The sequence below is a fragment of the Salmo trutta genome, chromosome 25, assembly GCF_901001165.1.
Source record: "Salmo trutta chromosome 25, fSalTru1.1, whole genome shotgun sequence".
In the NCBI taxonomy this organism is placed as follows: domain Eukaryota; kingdom Metazoa; phylum Chordata; class Actinopteri; order Salmoniformes; family Salmonidae; genus Salmo; species Salmo trutta.
The window spans coordinates 14,812,825-14,829,770 of NC_042981.1; the positions used below are offsets into that span (position 1 = coordinate 14,812,825).

General features: G+C 44.4%; 1 long non-coding RNA gene across 1 annotated transcript; it reads left to right on the forward strand.

The window, feature by feature from the left end:
* Window positions 1-4,106: 4,106 nt before the first annotated feature.
* On the forward strand, window positions 4,107-15,930 carry LOC115162053 (uncharacterized). Its single transcript, XR_003869480.1, has 3 exons — window positions 4,107-4,316; window positions 4,874-5,003; window positions 15,893-15,930. It is a non-coding gene; the product is annotated as an uncharacterized LOC115162053 (long non-coding RNA).
* The last annotated feature ends 1,016 nt before the right edge of the window (window positions 15,931-16,946 follow it).

Below are 16,946 nucleotides of genomic sequence, written 5' to 3' on the forward strand. Positions count from 1 at the left end.
TTCCTAGATTTTGGCCTTTCTAGGGAGTTTTTCCTAGCCACCGTGCTTCTACACCTGCATTGCTTGCTGTTTGGGGTTTTAGGCTGGGTTTCTGTACAGCACTTTGAGATATCAGCTGATGTAAGAAGGGCTATATAAATACATTTGATTTGATTTGATTTGAAAAAGTTCTGCGTGGGATGAGGGCCTAAGTTTTCCTTTTCGTTTTTTTATCCCTTATTGCATGTTTTTTTTTATATAATTTAATTATAGGTGTTGCTTCAGTTGTTATTTTTGGTCAGTTTGATTAGTTTGCCCGCAGTTTGGTGGGGATGGCAACCCACATGGGGACACCGTCCCTATCGCTGTGGCATGGCTTTAGGTGTGCTACTGAAGCTACTATCACTGCGGAGGAGATTCTGATTGCCGTGGGAGAGAAGGTAGGCCATGAGAATGTTGCTTACAAAGAGGTTGTGATTTCCATTAAGTGTTGTGGGAATAATTTCAAGGGGGGTTGTCGTTCAGTGTCTTTTCAATGTGCTATGCTATCATTATTGCCAAAGAAGGGTTTTTTGGCTCTTTTGAAAAAGTGGCCACCAAGCATTATTGTGTGCAGAATATTTTTATTTTTTATTTTATTTTTCATTTTATTTTATTTAACCTTTATTTAACTAGGTAAGTCAGTTAACTTTGAGAGACTAGTCACCTGACACACTAGACCTACTCCAATTTGCTTACCGCCCCAATAGGTCCACTGACGACGCAATCGTCATCACACTGCATACTGCCCTATCCCATCTGGACAAGAGGAATATCTATGTAAGAATGCTGTTCATTGACTACAGCTCAGCATTTAATACCATAGTACCCTCCAAACTCGTCATTAAGCTCGAGACCCTGGGTCTCGACCCCACCCTGTGCAACTGGGTCCTGGACTTTCTGACGAGCCGCACCCAGGTGGTGAGGGTAGCAAACAACGTCTCCACCCTGCTGATCCTCAACACTGGGGCCCCACAAGGGTGCATTCTCAGCTCTCTCCTGTACTCCCTGTTCACCCATGACCGCATGGTCATAGCACGCTTCCAACTCAATCATCAAGTTTGCAGATGACACTACAGTGGTAGGCCTGATGACCAACAAAGACGAGACGGCCTAAAGGGAGGAGGTGAGGGCCCTTGGAGTGTGGTGTCAGGAAAATAACCTCAGTCAACGTCAACAAAACAAAGGAGATGATCGTGGACTACAGCAAACAGCAGAGTTCCTCGGCGTACACATCACGGACAAAATGAAATGGTTCACCCACACAGACAGCGTGGTGAAGAAGGCGCAATAGCGCCTCTTCAACCTCAGGAGACTGAAGAAATCTGAAGAAATCTCTCATGCCTCTCACTATCTATTTTACACACATACCTCAGACCCTGACAAACTTTTACAGACACACAATCGAGATCATCATGTTGGGCTGTTTCACCGCCTGGTACAGCACTTGCACCGCCCTCAACCGCAAGGTTCTCCAAAGGGTAGTGCGGTCTGCACAACGCATCGCCGTGGGCAAAAGACCTGCCCTCCAGGACACCTACAGCACCTGATGTCACAGGAAGGCCAAAAAGATCATTAAGGACAACAACCACCCGAGCCACTGCCATCATCCAGAAGGTGAGGTCAGTACAGGTGCATCAAAGCTGGGACCGAGAGACTGAAAAACAGCTTCTGTCTCAAGGCCATCAGACTGTTAAACAGCCATCACTAACATAGAGAGGCTGCTGCCAACATACTGACTCAAATCTCTGGACACTTAAATAAATGGACTTAATAAAGGTATCACTTGTCACTTTAATAATGTTTACATACCCCACATTACTCATCTCATATGTATATACTGTACTTTACCATCTACTGCATCTTGCCTATGCCGCACGGCCATTGCTCATCCATATATTTATATGTACATATTCTATTCATCCCTTTACATTTGTGTGTATTTGTGTGTATTAGGTAGTTGTTGTGAATTTGTTAGATTACTTGTTAGATATTACTGCATAGTCGGAACTAGAAGCACAAGCATTTCGCTACACTCATTAACATCTGCTAACCATGTGTATGTGACCATTAACATTTGATTTGATTTGATACCTGACCGTTCTATTGTGGATGATTTGTTTTTGTTGTCGAGATGTTATGAATGTTCCTAAACTGTCAGATGTGAACGTTGGCCTGATTCTCTGGATCAGGAGGAGCATTTTGATCATGTAGACCACCAGTTTTTGTTTGAAACGATGAAAGCTTTTGGGTTTGGGGATGTTTTTTTTGTCTTGGGTGGGTTTACTGTATGCCGGGGCCACTTGTACGGTGAAAGTGGGGGTTGGATGGAGCTGCCCTATCCCAGTCCACAGCCCAATCCCGTGACAGTTATACTGTCTCCTAATTTAACTGTTGCTTTGTTTACTACGAGCAAAGCTTACTGATTTCTCCCTGCCATAGATAACTCAGCATGTCTGAGTACACATATGAGGTGACAGTGTTCATTACAGGGAGCAAGGACGTGCACGTTCTCTCAGGCACTCTATTCAGCTGGGGTGAATTGGGTGAAAAGTGTAGCTCTGTGGGCAGATCAGTGTCAGACAGGGTCCACTCCACAGCTAGTAGGGGGGTTACAGTGGGGTAGAAATTGACTAAAGACTTGGGGGGGGGGGGGGGGTAGGCTCAGAGGAGTTTCAGAAGAAGAACTGGGAGGGTGTAGTGGAGAGGAGTGTGTCAGACTCGGTGGAAATGGTTGCTGTCCTATAGGGGAAGGGTTCTGTTAGCCTCACCCTGTTGCACAGACGGATAGTGCTACAGCCACCAGGAGGTTTGATATAGGAGTTTCAAAGGATGCTTGTTAGTTCATTTCTCAGGACAGCACTTGATTCGAGCTGCAGCCTTGTAATTGCCACTGCAAGAATGCGGGCACAGCCTCGTGGATATTGCCTGAAGGGTCATGGCTTTCCATCTGCATGTAGCCCAGATACTGATACTGTTATATCTACTATTATATCTATGATGGTCTTAGCTGGAGGGATACAGCGTACACTGCTGAGGTGGGCGAGTCAGCTGGGCCTTGACAAGCAGCTGTTCCTCTTGAGGCTGGAGGGATACAGCGTACACTGCTGAGGTGGGCGGGTCGGCTGCGCCTGGACAAGCAGCTTTTCCTCTTGAGGCTGGAGGGGGTTGATTTGACTGGCCTCACTCCTTTCTATCAGTCTGTCCTGCAGGCTTGGCAGGTGTTCTCAACATCCCACAAGGCCAGCAAACAAGCAGGGATGTGGCTGTTTGAAGAACCACTATTCAATAATCCCATTTTACAGTCATGAGCATTGTCTTCAGTCCGCTTGCATTCAAGCCTGCTGGGTGAAGGATGCACAAAGCTGGGGTACTTGATGCAGAGCATGAGGAGATCCGTGGAGTAGCTGGGAGAGAGAGCAGGCATCTGATCACCTTGCCTGCTGAAGCAAGTAGTAACAGAGGTCTCAGAATCCTGGCCAGAAACGTAGCGAGCATTTATGTCCAATAACACACACTGACCAGTGGAAGGAGGGCCAAGATTACGTTGTCCCTACTCTGAATGTCACCACTGCTGCTTTCTTTTAAGTCCCCAGAACTGGGAGAGGTGACGGTTGTGGGAAGAAAGTGGATGTACACGATATGTGTGTAGGTGTTGTTACGAACCGGCTCAGAGTTCGCAACAAAAGGGAGACAACGTGGAGACAAGGAGTATCAAAAATATATATTTATTAGATACCACAACTAGCACAACCAAAAACAACAAGGTGTCTGCATGGAGAGAGTCTCCTCAATGACTGGTGAAGAGGTCTCTTTATCCTGGGACACACCCGAGCCCAGGTGTTTCCCATCTAGCTGACGACCCTTCCAACTCCGCCCACCGGCATCCTAATAAGGAAACAAGAACAAAGAGAGAATACGGCTGACCTCAAATGGAGGGTAATACATGGGGTGATAGCCACCAGCAGGCATCTGGTGCACCTGGATCCTAGCGTTGGGGAAGGGTGTTCTGTCACGAGTCTGAGTCGCTTGCTTTTTTTGTACAATGTCCAAGACTGGTGGGGCTGTTTACAATGTTAACTAGCTGGTTTTCTGCCTTGGGGAGGTTCTACAATCTATACCCGCCTGTTTGTTTTTGGAACAAAGTATAGTTTTGGCTCAGGGGAGTGATAGTCGTACTCAACTTCGTATCAGGAGCAGCCAGGCTAGCTATTTGCAAGACCAGGATAACTTGCATACAGGGACATGCTCAGGGGGATATTGGCAACAAGACTGAGGGTTAAGTATGACTATTACAGGTTGGTGGGGAACCTTAGGATCTTCATTGGTACATGGGGTCTTCAGGGGGTGTTGCGCTCTGTCATTGAGGAGGGAGATCTGAAGTTGTGTTTTTAAATCCTGCTTACCATGTTTTCTCTAACATGCTGATACTTTTTTGAGCATGCCATCTGAGTGCTGAATGGTGATGAAATGTAGTGTCTCTCTCTCCGCTCTCTTTCACCTCCACAAGAAGTACAAGCTTCATTTGCTGCTCTAGCCTAGCGCTGATTACCATACTTAAGAGCTTTCGCACCGTCTTAATTCTCCAAATGAAAGACCTGGTTTTGTTGCTCGTACCTCCCGCAGAAGAGGTCTTTCTGAGCAGGTGAGAGCAGCCACCGTGGTGATGATTATCAGACGTGGATCGCCTTTCCTCTCACGTTTTCCTCTTCTCTTTTCTCTCATTTCTCTTCTCACTCTCTATGCTTTTTCCTCTCCTCTCCTCTCCTCTCCTCTCCTCTCCTCTCCTCTTCTCTTCTCTTCTCTTCTATTCTCTTCTTCTCTTCTCTTCTCTATTCTCTCTCTCTCTCCCCAGGCTATTGCCCCACACGATCAGCCAAGCATTCTCACCCACCCGGGCACCTCTCAACGCCACCCCTCCCTTACCCGTGCCACTCCAGTCACCTACTGTTCCAAACTGTGATTCCACACAGGCAAAGTAGCAGGTACACGAGTATTATATCTTTCTCTCCTATTGTATGTTTGCGGGGTGTTTTCTCAATTTCTCTCTCACCAAGGTGAGAAAATGATCGGTCTTGTCTCCTGTTTCCTCTGGTGCTACTTTACAGCATATTAAAAACCTTTTAATTAAATAAAGGGTCCTGGTGCGTAACAGAGACCCCACCAGAGATGATAACACGCGTGAGGGGAAGTTTCCATAGTGTGATGGTGGCTGAGTGTCATCCTTGGAATTATTATTGCACATATCTTGATTTTTTTTTTCTGAAGTCTTAGGGGCTGACACTATAGAGACAGCATTCCTGGGTAGTGAGGGGCTTTTTAGGACCTCCGGGCTATGGGCCAACACCTTGTAGTCGTCCCTACAAAGTACATGTCCTCTCAAGTTCAGTATTTGTCTGTCTCTATCTGAGGTGAACTGTATATCTACTGAAATTACAGTTCCTTCACTTGGAAGGTAATGCCATAACTAAAGTGTAACAGACAGTCCTTCTAATCAGGGTCCCTCATTGAAGCAGGTTGTGTGAAGAAGATGGTGTTTCAGATGAGGGGTATGTAAACACTGAAAACATCCTTGGGCTGCTTGTGTTTCTTCTCAAGGGTAGGTAGTAAGTCAAACACACACACACACACACACACACACACACACACACACACACACACACACACACACACACACACACACACACACACACACACACACACACACACACACACAGCACAGACGTATTCATCTGAGGGAAAACAAAGAAATGCCTGTAGTCATCTGCCAAATCATATAACCTTAGAATACAGAGAGACAATAGACTTATCTTTGATACTACTTTTGATCTACAATGTCTGCAATACGTCAGTATGTCAGCTGCTCCTTTTGCTTGTACTGTATGACTGTCAACCCTTTACTCTATGGGTACAGTATCCACATCTCTTGACTTCTTCCACATGTTGTTGTGTTACTGCATGAATTTAAAATTGATTAAATTACATGTTTTGTCACTGGCCTACACACACTACCCCATAATGTAAAAGTATATTTTTTTAAACAATTTTTACAAATTAATTAAAAATGAAAAGCTGAAATGTCTTGGGTCAATAAGTATTAAAGGCAGACAGTTCATAATGCAGTGTCTTAGAACACGGCGGTAGGCTGGCAGTTCATAATGCAGTGTCTTGGAGCAGGGCGGTAGGCTGGCATTTCGTAATGCAGTGTCTTAGAGCAGGGCGGTAGGCTGGCAGTTCGTAATGCAGTGTCTTAGAGCAGGGCGGTAGGCTGGCAGTTCGTAATGCAGTGTCTTAGAGCAGGGCGGTAGGCTGGCAGTTCGTAATGCAGTGTCTTAGAGCAGGGCGGTAGACTGGCTGTTCATAATGCAGTGTCTTGGAGCAGGGCGGTAGACTGGCTGTTCATAATGCAGTGTCTTGGAGCAGGGCGGTAGGCTGGCAGTTCATAATGCAGTGTCTTGGAGCAGGGCGGTAGGCTGGCAGTTCGTAATGCAGTGTCTTAGAACAGGGCTGTAGGCTGGTAGTTCGTAATGCAGTGTCTTAGAACAGGGCGGTAGGCTGGAAGTTCATAATGCAGTGTCTTGGGGCAGGGCGGTAGGCTGGCAGTTCATAATGCAGTGTCTTGGAGCAGGGCGGTAGGCTAGCAGTTCGTATTGCAGTGTCTTAGAGCAGGGCGGTAGGCTGGCAGTTCATAATGCACTGTTTTAGAGCAGGGCGGTAGGCTGGCTGTTCATAATGCAGTGTCTTAGAACAGGGCGGTAGGCTGGCAGTTCATAATGCATTGTCTTAGAGCAGAGCGGTAGGCTGGCAGTTCATAATGCAGTGTCTTAGAGCAGAGCGGTAGGCTGGCAGTTCATTATGCAGAGTGAGAGCGAAGGCAAATCTCATAAAGAGGTGACGCTAGGTGAGATGCCCAGACAGATTATAACTATAGAGAGAGTGAGGGAGAGATACCCAGCCTGATTATAACTATAGAGAGAGTGAGGGAGAGATACCCAGACAGATTATAACTGTAGCGAGAGTGAGGGAGAGATACCCAGACAGATTATAACTGTAGAGAGAGTGAGGGAGAGATTCCCAGACAGATTATAACTATAGAGAGAGTGAGGGAGAGATACCCAGACAGATTATATTTATAGAGAGAGTGAGGGAGAGATACCCAGACAGATTATAACTGTAGAGAGAGTGAGAGAGAGATACCCAGACAGATTATAACTATAGAGAGAGTGAGGGAGCAATACCCAGACAGATTATAACTGTAGAGAGAGTGAGGGAGAGATACCCAGACAGATTATAACTATAGAGAGAGTGAGGGAGAGATACCCAGACAGATTATAACTATAGAGAGAGTGAGGGAGAGATACCCAGACAGATTATAACTATAAAGAGAGTGAGGGAGAGATTCCCAGACAGATTATAACTGTAGAGAGAGTGAGGGAGAGATACCCAGACAGATTATAACTGTAGAGAGAGTGAGGGAGAGATACCCAGACAGATTATAACTATAGAGAGAGTGAGGGAGAGATACCCAGACAGATTATAACTATAGAGAGAGTGAGGGAGAGATTCCCAGCCTGATTATAACTATAGAGAGAGTGAGGGAGAGATCATTTTCGTTATTTTCGATAACTTTTTCCCCTGTACTTGGAATTGCATGGGTTTCAGTCAACTTGTACCCATGTATGCATCTAAGTGTAGTTACAACAGCCTAGTTTATCCAAGTTAATACCCCAATAATCTCAGGGTAGTAAGGGCACAGTAACAGTGAGCCTGACCCGTCGTCGTTTTAAAGTGATAAAGATGTGTTTGGTTGTTGATCCGAGCATTAGAAATGATCTGTGTTTGTCAGGTAGCCCTCTGTCGTGTTTAATTACCTCTACTACTGGCTGAGCCACGGTCCGCCCTGCCCCTCTCTCTGTCTGTCTGTCTGTCTGTCTGTCTGTCTGTCTGTCTGTCTGTCTGTCTGTCTGTCTGTCTGTCTGTCTGTCTGTCTGTCTGTCTGTCTGTCTTTCTCTCTCTCCTTCTCTCTCCTTCTCTCTCTGTCTCCTTCTCTCTCTGTCTCCTCTCTCTGTCTCCTCTCTCTGTCTCCTTCTCTGTCTCCTTCTCTCTCTCTCTCTCTCTCCTTCTCTCTCTCTCTCTCTCTCTCTATCTCTCTCTCTCTGTCTCCTTCTCTCTTTCTCTCGAGCATCAATCTGATCCTGGCGTAAGTATGTGCTGTTTGGCAAGCGCCCGGCTATAAATAAAGACAAGCCTTCACAAAAGAATGTGTTAATTACTAATTACACAGAGAGAGAAAGGCCCAGATCATTCACTCAAACACACACAAGTGCGCACACACACATTCCATACATGCACACACACATGCTTTCAGGATTACATGCAAGTGCGCACACACACACACACTCACAGACACACACACACACACACACACACACACACACACACACACACACACACACACACACACACACACACACACACACACACACACACACACACACACACACACACACACACAGACACAGGCGTGCTGGAAGGGAACAGTGAGCTTGTGTTCCAGGCGACTCAGCTTTGAGCCTCGTTAATAGGGCTGTTCAAACTAATAGCAGAAATCAAGCACAGTAATCAGAAGAAGCATTACAGGTTTTTACAATCACTTTGGCACTAATTTCAGAACCTTGATGTCATTTTTCAAAACTCTAGACACAAAACTCACATCTGATGATCAAAAACACTTTTTCAAATTGTTTGGATACAATACACATAAAGCTAAGATAATTTGTTCATTGAACTAAAATCACCTGTTCAAAATGACACAACTTAACATCAAAGTATTACCATTTCAAAATGCAATTCACACATTACATCTGAGATGACTGTCTATTCATTTCATTACAATGATCTAACTATCAACTGATACAACTGCTCAAAATGAGAAGTAACTGTTGCATTACTCTTAATGCATAGTTTTATGGATTTGTAGTCCAATTGGACTACATTATCTGTGGATGTAATATTTCATGATCATTCTTTATCACTTTTCCAGACCATGTTTTCAGATTTGACATTACTGTATACTCACTTTATTAGGTACACCTATCTAGTGCTGGGTAGGACCCCCTTTTGCCTCCACAACAGCCTGAATTAGTCACGGTGTTGTATGTTAAGAGATGCCCTTCTGCACACTACTGTTTTATACAGCTGTTATTTGAGCATTTGTGGCCTTTCTGTCAGCTTGAATGAGTCTGGACATTCTCCTCTGACCTCTCTCATTAACACAGTCTTTCTGCCCACACGGTGTTTCTGCCCTCTCTCATTAAGACGGTGTTTCTGTTTTGTTTATCGCACCATTCTCTGTAAACTCTAGAGACTGTAGTGCGTACAAATCCCAGAAGGGCAGCTGTTTCTGAGATGCTGGAACTACCATGTGTTGCACCAACAGTCATACCACTGTCAAAGTTACACATCTTGCCCGTTCTAAGGTTTGGTCGAAGAACAACTAAAGCTCTCTACTCTATATACTCTGTATATTGAGTTGCAGGCAGACTCATGATTTGCTGTTCAAAGGAGCAGGCTATTTGCGTTAACACGCAGGTGTACCTAATAAAGTAGCCGGTGAGTGTGCGTATGCAGGCCCTTGTAATTGCTTTTCCAATACTGCCAACTCATTACTGATGATTGATTTCACATTGTGGTATGAGTATATAGTGAAATGAGTGGTATCCACCTACAACAACATAGCGATAACACGGAGCCGGCAGGTGATCCAGGTCACAATAGAGGTCAAGCAGTGGGAGGAGGAAGACGAGGAAGACGTGGTGGTGAAAGGAATGTCAGAGGACAAGCACACATTTTGAGAGGTGGTCGCGGGCCTCGTTTAAGAAGTGAGGGGGAACGTGGTAGAGGACAAGGCCACGGACCAAGACAGCGGCAGCAACAGCAAAGAGTGTCCAATGAAATACTAGCAACAGTTGTGGACCATGTCTTAAATCATGACAATGACTGAGGCAGCTACAATGATTCAACCAAACCTCAGAAGATAAACCATGGCCTCAATCATCAGAACTTTCCGCAATGAGAACCGGTAAGTCTTCAAAATGCACTAAACATTAGTTACTGTCAATTGTGAAATGACTGTATACTGCACGCCAATGTGTACCACAGAGTAGGTGATGTGACTAAATGTGTTCTTACTGTAATTTTCCCTGCAGAATTGAGACTAGGTCAAATAGGGGAGGCAGAGCCAAAATTCTGATTGACCAACAAGAGCTGGCTGTGGTCAATTTGTTTCAGGCCAGAAATAATATTCGCAGTACAGAAATTCGGCAGCACATCTTGGACAATGACGACATGTTCACAATGTGGAAGCCAAAATGTTACCGGGTATTGCACGCATGCTGAAAAGGCACCAGGTGTCTCTAAAACAGCTATACCGTGTGCCTTTTGAAAGAAATGCAGACAGAGTGAAGCAACTGAGGACTGAGTATGTTCAGTTTGAGAACCGGTAAGTTCAGTTTCAAGATGCCTGTTGTGAAAAATTCTCCCAAAATTCTACATCACTGTAATCAGTAATTCTCTTTCCAAAATGTCTTTTTAGATTGTGATGGAGCTGGATGCTGATGAAAACCCATCACAAATTCCTCTTTTTGGATGAGGCAGGCTTCAACCTGGCCAAGACAAGGAGGAGAGGTCGGAATTTCATTGGCCAGCGGGCAACCATTCAAGTTCCTGGACAACATCACCATGTGTGCGGCTATATCGGAAGATGGTGTGGTGGGACGCAGACCTCGTATTGGATCATATAATGCAGCTCTCCTTGTAACCTTCCTTGATGAGCTAAATCAGGTCTGTAGAGCTGATGGCGTGACCTATGTCATTGTGTGGGATAATGTCAGGTTCCACCATGCTCAAATGGTACAAGCATGGTTTCAGGCCCATCCACAATTACCCCGTTACTCTCCTTTCCTTAACCCGATTGAGGAATTTTCTCCACATAGAGGTGGAAGGTATATGATAGGCGCCCTCACGAACAAGCCACCCCTCTCCAGGCCACAGATGACGCATGCAATGGCATCACGGCAGACCAGAGTCAGGCCTGGATTTGCAATGCCTGAAGATTCTTCCTGAGATGTTTGGCTAATGAAAACATCCATTGTGACGTGGATGCGAACCTGTGACCAAATCCACAGGACAGGGCTGATGGAAATGTAGGAGTAATCAATTCTTTGTTTTGCTTTTTACAGTAAGCCAGGTGAGGAACACTGCAGTTGATGTATTACTGTAGTACTGTTGTGATTTTTTGGGGGTATTTTTATCAATAAATTGCACATTTTGTTCAATAATTCCACTGTGTCTGTAGTATTCTTTCTACTAGTCCTTTTACAAAGATGGATTTACGGGTAGTACCATGATGAAACATGTGTCACATATTTTGTACTACAATATTTAATGATTGTATGAACAACTACACAGTGAAACTATCGGTATCTTGTAAATTTCGGTGTTCCTCAAGGTTCCGTTTTAGGACCACTATTATTTTCACTATATATTTTACCTCTTGGGGATGTCATTCGAAAACATAATGTTAAATTTCACTGCTACGCAGATGACACACAGCTCTACATTTCAATTAAACATGGTGAAGCCCCAAAATTGCCCTCGCTAGAAGCCTGTGTCTCAGACATGAGGAAGTGGATGGCTGCAAACTTTCTACTTTTAACCTGTCTGGGGTATGTGGGACGATTTCGTCCCACCTACGTAACAGCTACTGATATTCCAGTGGCGCGATTTTTGAATCGTTAGAAATACTATTACTTCAATTTCTCAAACATATGACTATTTTACAGCTATTTAAAGACAAGAATCTCGTTAATCTAACCCCACTGTCCGATTTCAAAAAGGCTTTACAACGAAAGCAAAACATTAGATTATGTCAGCAGAGTGCCCAGCCAGAAAAAATCAGACAGCCATTTTTCAAGCTAGCATATCATGTCACATAAACCCAAACCACAGCTAAATGCAGCACTAACCTTTGATGATCTTCATCAGATGACACACCTAGGACATTGTGTTATACAATACATGCATGTCTGTTCAATCAAGTTCATATTTATATCAAAAAACAGCTTTTTGCATTAGCATGTGACGTTCAGAAAACGGATAACCCCCGGCAAACTTCCGTTGAATTTACTGACAGTTTGCTAAATTACTCACGATAAATGTTCACAAAAAGCATAACAATTATTTTAAGAATTATAGATACATTACTCCTCTATGCACTCGATATGTCCGATTTTAAAATAGCTTTTCGGATGAAGCACATTTTGCAATAATCTAAGTACATAGCCCGGCATTACAGGGCTAGCTATTTAGATACCCACCCAGGTCAGCATCCACCAAAATCACATTTCCTATAAGAAAAATGTTCTTACCTTGCTTGTTCTTCATCAGAATACACTGCCAGGACTTCTACTTCAATAACAAATGTTGGTTTGGTCCCAAATAATCCATCGTTATATCCAAACAGCGACGTTTTGTTCGTGAGTTCTAGAATGCTTCTTCCCGGTTTCGCGCATGGCGCATTGGCGTGTCAAAAATGTCTAAATATTCCATTACCGTACTTCGAAGCATGTCAACCGCTGTTTAAAACCAATTTTTATGCCATTTATGTCGTAGAGAAGTGATAATATTCCGACCGGGAGTATGCATTGAGCCTAAACAGCCGAATAAAATTTCTCCTCAGAAGCGATTCATGCACGCGCATCATTCAAAGGTCCTCGGAGCATCCACTTACAAAAGGCGATAATATGTTTCAACCTGAGGCTCCCTCGTAAACCTTCAGTTATTTCGCGGGCTCTGAGAGCCTATTGGAGCCCTGGGAATTGTCACGTTACAGCTAAGATCCTTACTTTTCAATAAAAAGATGCAAGACGCACGACTCCTTGTCAGACAGGGTACTTCCTGCTTGAAACCTTGTCAGGTTTTTGCCTGCCATAGGAGTTCTGTTATACTCACAGACACCATTCAAACAGTTTTAGAAAATTCAGAGTGTTTTCTATCCAAACCTGAACAATAATATGCATATTCTAGCTTCTGAGTTGGTGTAGGAGGCAGTTAAAAATGGGAACATATTTTTCCAAAATTCTCAATACTGCCCCCTAGCCCAGACAGGTTAAACTTGGACAAAACAGAGATGCTTGTTCTAGGTCCCAAGAAACAGATCTTCTGTTGAATCTACAATTAATCTGGATGGTTGTACAGTCGTCTCAAATAAAACTGAAGGACCTCGGCGTTACTCTGGACCCTGATCTCTCTTTTGAAGAACATATCAAGACTGTTTCAAGGACAGCTTTTTTCCATCTACGTAACATTGCAAAAATCTGAAACTTTCTGTCCAAAAATGACGGCGAAAAATTTATCCATGCCTTTGTTACTTCTAGGTTGCACTACTGCAATGCTCTACTTTCCGGCAACCCGGATAAAGCACTAAAACTTCAGTTAGTGCTAAATACGGCTGCTAGAATCCTGACTAGAACCAAAAAAATTGATCATATTACTCCAGTGCTAGCCTCCCTACACTGGCTTCCTGTTGGGGCTAGGGGGCAGTATTTGCACGGCCAGATAAAAAAACGTGCCCGATTTAATCTGGTTACTACTCCTGCCCAGTAACTAGAATATGCATATAATTGTTTGATTTGGATAGAAAACACCCTAACGTTTCTAAAACTGTTTGAATGGTGTCTGTGAGTATAACAGAAATCATTTGGCAAGCCAAAATCTGAGAAGATTCCAAACAGGAAGCGCTCTCTCTGACCATTTCATGGCCTTATTGATCATCTCTAACAAAAACAGGGGATCTCTGGCATGACGTGACATTTTCTAACGCTCCCATAGGCTCTCAGAAGGCGCCAGAAAGCTGAATCGTGGCTTTGCAGCCCATTGCTGAAAAACATTAGCGCATTTTGATAGTGATCGAAATGAGGACAATGGGACTGGGCGCGCGTGCCCGAGTAGACTCCATGTTTACTTTCTCTCTCTTTGAACGAAACCACCACTCCCGGTCGGAATATTATCGCTTTTTTACGAGAAAAATGGCATAAAAATTGATTTTAAACAGCGGTTGACATGCTTCGAAGTACGGTAATGTAATATTTAGAATTGTTTTGTCACGAAACGCATCGGGCGCGTGACCCTTATTTACCCTTCGGATAGTGTCTTGAACGCACGAACAAAACGGCGCTATTTGTATATAACTATGGATTATTTGGGACCAAACCAACATTTGTTATTGAAGTAGAAGTCCTGGGAGGGCATTCTGACGAAGAACACCGAAGGTAATCAAACTTTTCTAATAGTAAATCGGAGTTTGGTGAGTACCACACTTGGTTGGTGTCAAAATAGCTAGCCTGTGATGGCTGGGCTATCTACTTAGAATATTGCAAAATGTGCTTTCACCGAAAAGCTATTTTAAAATCGGACATAGCCAGTGCATATAGGAGTTCTGTATCTTTAATTCTTAAAATAATTGTTATGTTTTTTGTGAACGTTTATCGTGAGTAAATTCACCGGAAGTGTTCGTTGGGAATGCTAGTCACATGCTAATGTAAAAAGCTGTTTTTTGATATAAATATGAACTTGATAGAACAAAACATGCATGTATTGTATAACGTAATGTCCTAAGATTGTCATCTGATGAAGATCATCAAAGGTTAGTGCTGCATTTAGCTGTGGTTTGGGTTTATGTGACATTATATGCTAGCTTGAAAAATGGGTGTCTGATTATTTCTGGCTGGGTACTCTGCTGACATAATCTAATGTTTTGCTTTCGTTGTAAAGCCTTTTTGAAATCGGACAGTGTGGTTAGATTAACGAGAGTCTTGTCTTTAAAATGCTGTAAAATAGTCATTTGTTTGAGAAATTGAAGTAATAGCATTTCTAAGGTATTTGAATAACGCGCGACGGGATTCCACTGGCTGTTGAGTAGGTGGGACGCAAGCGTCCCACCTAGCCCATAGAGGTTAAGGCAAGGGCTGATTTCAAGGTTTTACTGCTAACCTACAAAGCATTACATGGGCTTGCTCCTACCTATCTTTCCGATTTGGTCCTGCCGTACATACCTACACGTACGCTACGGTCACAAGACGCGGGCCTCCTAATTGTTCCGAGAATTTCTAAGCAAACTGCTGGAGGCAGGGCTTTCTCATATAGAGCTCAATTTTTATGGAATAGTCTGGCTACCCATGTGAGAGACGCAGACTCAGTCTCAACCTTTAAGTCTTTACTGAAGACTGGCCCAGGAGTGTGAAGGTGAACGGAATGGCTGGAGCAACGAACCACCCTTGCTGTCTCTGCCTGGCCGGTTTCCCCTCTCTCCACTGGGATTCTCGGCCTCTACCCCTATTACAGGGGCTGAGTCACTGGCTTACTGGTGTTCTTCCATGCCGTCCCTGGGAGGGGTGCGTCACTTGAGTGGGTTGAGTCACTGACGTGGTCTTCCTGTCTGGGTTGGCGCCCCCCCTTGGGTTGTGCCGTGGCGGAGATCTTTGTGGGCTATACTCGGCCTTGTCTCGGGATGGTAAGTTGGTGGTTGCAGGTATCCCTCCAGTGGTGTGGGGGCTGTGCTTTGGCAAAGTGGGTGGGGTTATATCCTACCTGTTTGGCCCTGTCCGGGGGTTTCATCGGATGGGGCCACAGTGTCTCCTGACCCCTCCTGTCTCAGCCTCCAGTATTTATGCTGCAGTAGTTCATGTGTCGGGGGGCTAGGGTCAGTCTGTCACATCTGGAGTATTTCTCTTGTCTTTTCCGATGTCCTGTGTGAATTTAAATATGCTCCCTCTAATTCTCTCTTTCTCTCTTTCTTTCTTTCTCGCTCTCGGAGGACCTGAGCCCTTGGACCATGCCTCAGGACTACCTGGCTTGATGACTCCTTGCTGTCCCCAGTTAACCTGGCCGTGCTGCTGCTCCAGTTCCAACTGTTCTGCCTGCGGCTATGGAACCCTGACCTGTTCACCGGACGTGCTACCTGTCCCAGACCTGCTGTCTCAGACCTGCTGGAACCCTGACCTGTTCACCGGACGTGCTACCTGTCCAAGACCTGCTGTTTTCAACTCTCTAGAGACAGCAGGAGCGGTAGAGATACTCTCAAAGATCGGCTATGAAAAAGCCAACTGACACTTACTCTTGTGTTACTGACTTGTTGCACCCTCGACAACTACTATGATTATTATTATTTGACCATGCTGGTCATTTATCAACATTTGAACATCTTGGCCATGTGCTGTTATAATCTCCACCCGGCACAGCCAGAAGAGGACTGGCCACCCCTCATAGCCTGGTTCCTCTCTAGGTTTCTTCCTAGGTTTTGGCCTTTCTAGGGAGTTTTTCCTAGCCACCGTGCTTCCACACCTGCATTGCTTGCTGTTTGGGGTTTTAGGCTGGGTTTCTGTACAGCACTTTGAGATATCAGCTGATGTAAGAAGGGCTATATAAATACATTTGATTTGATTTGATCTTGTGTGTGGGTGATCTAAATGAATGTTCCTATGGTATTTCAAGATAAATCAGTTATTTGAACCAATGATTTTGCAAGTGCAAGGTTTCTTTAAAGATATGAACACACAATGCAATGTTTTGAACATTGGATAGCCTGTGTTACAAGCAATGACCGTTTTGAGTTTTGTGTCTAAAGTTTTGAAAAACAACCACAAGGTTCTGAAATTAGTGCCAAAGTGATTGTAAAACACTATGTGATGTTCCTCTCCGGTCGTTGTGGAAGTCCCTCTTATGAAGAGATGCCAGCGGGTTGAGAAGTTGGTCTAGCGGGTAAGTTAGAGTACACCCCACCCTCTCTCACTGAACTCTCACACATACACATACACAAATGCGCAAATACACAAATGTGTGCTCACACGCACGCACACACACACACACAC